Source organism: Labeo rohita, unplaced genomic scaffold, assembly GCF_022985175.1.
Source record: "Labeo rohita strain BAU-BD-2019 unplaced genomic scaffold, IGBB_LRoh.1.0 scaffold_887, whole genome shotgun sequence".
Classification (NCBI taxonomy): Eukaryota; Metazoa; Chordata; class Actinopteri; order Cypriniformes; family Cyprinidae; genus Labeo; species Labeo rohita.
The window spans coordinates 1-4428 of NW_026129840.1; the positions used below are offsets into that span (position 1 = coordinate 1).

At 38.2% G+C, this 4428-nt stretch overlaps 1 long non-coding RNA gene across 1 annotated transcript; it reads left to right on the forward strand.

The window, feature by feature from the left end:
- LOC127162317 (uncharacterized) lies at positions 1-4223 on the forward strand. Its single transcript, XR_007827301.1, has 3 exons — positions 1-62; positions 3732-3827; positions 3927-4223. It is a non-coding gene; the product is annotated as an uncharacterized LOC127162317 (long non-coding RNA).
- The last annotated feature ends 205 nt before the right edge of the window (positions 4224-4428 follow it).

Consider the following 4428-nt stretch of genomic DNA (forward strand, 5'->3'; position numbering starts at 1 on the left):
GTATGGATGAACATAAAAACCACGACACTGTATCAGCTGCAGCACAGAGGACAGAGAAACAGGTATTTATAGTGATCAAGTTAATAGTGCAGTGATCCAATAGTTTATTTTCTGTGTAGAGCTGCAGCTTGATTACACAAAAACAGAAACACTGTCAGTGTGAAGCTCGAAGTCTGCGTAAGTTTCACTTTTATAATACTTAATACTAAGCCGTGATTGATCATCACTTCTGGAGTTTAAACCTACAGCCATTAGTTATTTATTTATTTAGTTGTTTATTTAACAGGGACAATGCAGAATAACATTACAGATGCTCTACATACAGGCTTCTAGCCAGTGGCTAATTTGCAGCCCCAGTCCCTGGTTAGGCTTTTAAAATACAAATAACACACTCTGTTTGCATTTTCAGTTCAAGTGGCAAACTGTTCCAGAGCAGTGTCCCTTTAACTGAAAACATGGATTGAGCAAATTTAGTTTTTCTTTTAGGCACTATACAGTTCTGTGTAGTTGCATCTCTTGTAGAGATTCCTCTACTACTCTGTTTTAATATTAATTGGCATGTAACATCTGGAGCAAGCTTATTGACTAATTTAAAAAACAGTTTAATAAGAGACAGATTCATAAAATTGTCAAAACTAAGCAAACTGTATTTTTGTTAAATGTTACAATGATGCCATCTGATTGATTTCTTATCTTAAAATTTTTAAGGTTTGTTTATATAGGGATCTAACAGATTTGATAGTCAGATAAGAGACCTGACTCCAGACAGTCACGCAATAAAACATATGTGAGAAGACCATTGCGTGCATATATAACTTAGCTGCTTTAAGTGATAAATATGGTCTAATCATAAAAAAAAAAAAAAAAAAAAAAAACAATTCAGGTTTGTTCTGTTGGTTTTACAAAGCCTCTTTACATGCACATCAAATTTTAATTGAGAATCTACAATAATACCTAAAAATTTAAAATCACTTACTGTTTATTACCTTTCGGTCGATCCTAATTGTAAAACCACTCATTTCTTTTCTTCTGACTGAGAAACACATTGCATCAGTTTTTGAAGAATTCAAAGTCAAACAATTCTTTTGCAACCACTGTGAAACACAAGTCATTTCATTTGTTAATATATCTGCTGCTAAGTGTGGAGACTGTGCTGATACATAAATAACTGTGTCATCTGCATATAACTGACATTTAGTTTCCTTACAATTTGGTAAGTCATTAATGTATAAGGAGAACAACAGAGGACCTATAACTGATCCTTGAGGAAGACCTATCTCAATATTTTGTAAAGAAGATCTTACGTTATTTATATTAACACACTGATCTCGGGCTTCCAAATATGATCTGAACCAGTTAATTGCCTGATGGGAGAAGTTGAACATATTCATTTTATGTACAAGTATTTTATAATTTACAGTCTCAAATGCCTTTTTAGGGTCCAAAAATACTGCACCTACCACATTACCACTATCCAAAGCTCCCTTAATAAATTCTGTGAAATAACAATTTGCCATTTCTGTTGAATACTTAGGTCTAAAACCAAACTGATTAGAATGAAGTAAATAATTTTTCTCTAGATAAGTTGCTCTGCTACCAGTTATTCTAGAATTTTTGATATTACAGGGAGTATAGCAATTGGTCTATAGTTCTGAACCTCAGTGGCTGATCCTGCCTTAAAGATTGGATCTATAATAGAGGTGTAACGAGGACGCTGAGGCGGAAGTTGAAACTATTTGCGGAAGTTTATTAACAGCAGCCGAATACAATGAAACAGGCAGAGGGTCAGTAAACTGGAAAGGCAGTCCAATAGGCAACACAACACAAACGTAATCCGAGCAGCAGAGAGGTTAATCGAGGCAGTAGGTCAGTTACCGGGGAATCAGTCCAATAAAACAAACGTAGCAGCAGGGGTAGTCCAGAGAGCGATAGTCAGAGGCAGAAATAGGTCAAACCTTGAAAGCAGTCCACACAGGCAAACAATCCAAACAGGGGTGATCCGTAAACTCAGAAATCCATAAACAAAGCAAAACAGCAACAGGTAATCCAACAGAGTAAATATAAACGCTCGGTAAGGCAGGTTAAACTGGCAATACTTCACGAGGTGCAAGCACATGGTGACTCCTTATATACTGCCAAACAGGAAGTGACAGTAGAAGCAGCAGAGGGAGCATGCAGGCAGTACTGGGGTGAGGGCTCCCTCTGCTGGCGTGGCATTACAGAAGGTTTTCCAATTTGATGGGAATTTACTCTCTCTAATAGACAGATTTATCAAATTAATCAATGGTTTCAAAAATTCAGCACTATATATTTTTTTTTTTATAAATGTGGTATCCATTCCATATATGTCCTTACCCCTTATGATTGTTTCAGTGTGATAATTCAAAGATTTAAACAATTCTCCTAAGTTAAAATAAAATGAGGAATCATGTGAAGGTGGATTTTACAGTTGTTGTATCACAACATTAAAATTAATTTTTGGAGACATTACAATATTTAACACCAAACAATATCTACTTTCACTTCAATGCATTTAAACATGTCCTTAATATAAATCATAAGTCCCCCTTCTCTTCACAATGGTCTGTCCCTTCTATAGCATGTATAACCAGGGACATCAAGCATGCATGTTGGTGTATTGACAGACAACCAAGTTTCACTCAGTGCTAAAAAATCCAGGTTTGAGTTCATAAGCAAATGATGAATTTGATCCGTCTTTGAGATAATGCTTCAGATATTAAGATGGCCCCCTAAAATACCTTTTGGTTTGCGTTTTGGATCCCAAATCACTCTGGCATGGTTTACAGCCTGAAATAATTAAAACTGTTTTTGTTTCTGTGCCACATGGTTGATGGCTCCTTTTATCTTGTGATTTTCATACAGTACGTGTTGCTTATTTGTTTGCTTTACTCCAGACAGCACATTATGTTGTTCATCAATAAGAGATGGTTTAGACTCACCAAAATTCTCAGATTGCAGAGCAGGACTATCACAAATCTTTGATGTTTCAAGCACAGGTGCATCCTGTAAGATATCCAAAGGGAGTTTGGCTAAACACCCAGCAGCTCCTAGGTTGCACCCTGCTAGCCCACTGATCTCTGCACCACAGTTTAAACTCCAGCCTGGATTACACTCCATCGATCCACTAGCGAGTCCACTTATAGGAGGACTTGTTGATGGTCCTGGATTCATCTGTATGTCACCACTTAGTAGGAGAAGAATCAGAAGATTTAGGCCATACCATTTACATTTCTTGGCAGTTAATGTCCCTTGATGGTGGTTGTTTTGCCAGCAAATGGAAAAAATAGTAAGGTATGCATGGCTGAAAAAGTTTAGTTTTGGTCTAACAACCATGGGTATGAGTTCAGCAGCTATGTTTTGTGTGTCGTTTCTAGTAGCAAATCCACATGGTCTCACCAGAAACCACAAACAAAGCAGCCATGTGCAATAAAGCTCTTTATCCCTTTCTATAACATTGAATGTCCATCTTTGATTGAAGATTTCTTTGGTTTTGATGTATAATTGTATAAAAATACCAAATAAAATAAAAAAATGACTGCAAAAAAAAAAGTTAAACAAAGGGGCAAATGTGGAGGCTAACAAACCACCCCTGCACCCGGCAGCCATCTTGGATTTTTATTAGCTCCACTTTTACTGGATTCATCTGTTCACATGAAGATTTAGTGCCAGTAGTTTTCTGTGACATTCACTATCATCTGTTTGTCCTGCAGAAGCAGCTGAAGGAGACGCAGAAGACGTTCCAGCAGAGAATCCAGCAGAGAGAGAAAGATCTTCAGCAGGTGAGAGAGGCTGTGGAGTCTCATAAGGTGAGTCTGGAGAAGAAGAGAAGTTTGTCTCAGTCTCAGTTCAGACTCTCTTGTCTCTTTCAGTCCCACTGAAGCCTGAATCACTGTGTGTCCTAACAGCGCTCTGCACAGACAGCAGTGGAGGACAGTGAGAGGATCTTTACTGAGCTCATCCGCTCCATTGAGAGAAGCCGCTCTGAGCTGATACGGCTGATCAGAGATCAGGAAAAGCGAGCGGTGAGTCGAGCTGAAGGACGACTGGAGCGACTGGAGCAGGAGATCAATGATCTGAGGAGGAGAGACGCTGAGCTGGAGCAGCTTTCACACACACAGGATCACATCCAGTTCCTGCAGGTAACAGAGATCTAGAAGAACACCATCATAGTGGACTTGAGACACATCCTGCTGTGACAGGAGACTCACAGAGAAACCAAACCAAAACATTTCATCAGTGTCTTATTATATAATCATCAGTCAGACTCTCATCTGATCATCTTCTTCTGAAAGAGATGCCACTTATAAATGGCTTTCAGCTCTGGAAATCTCTTAGGAATCATTTCTCTGAGCTTTTTCTCCTGGAAGATATATTTAGCTGTCAAACACCATTAAACTCCACAAACTT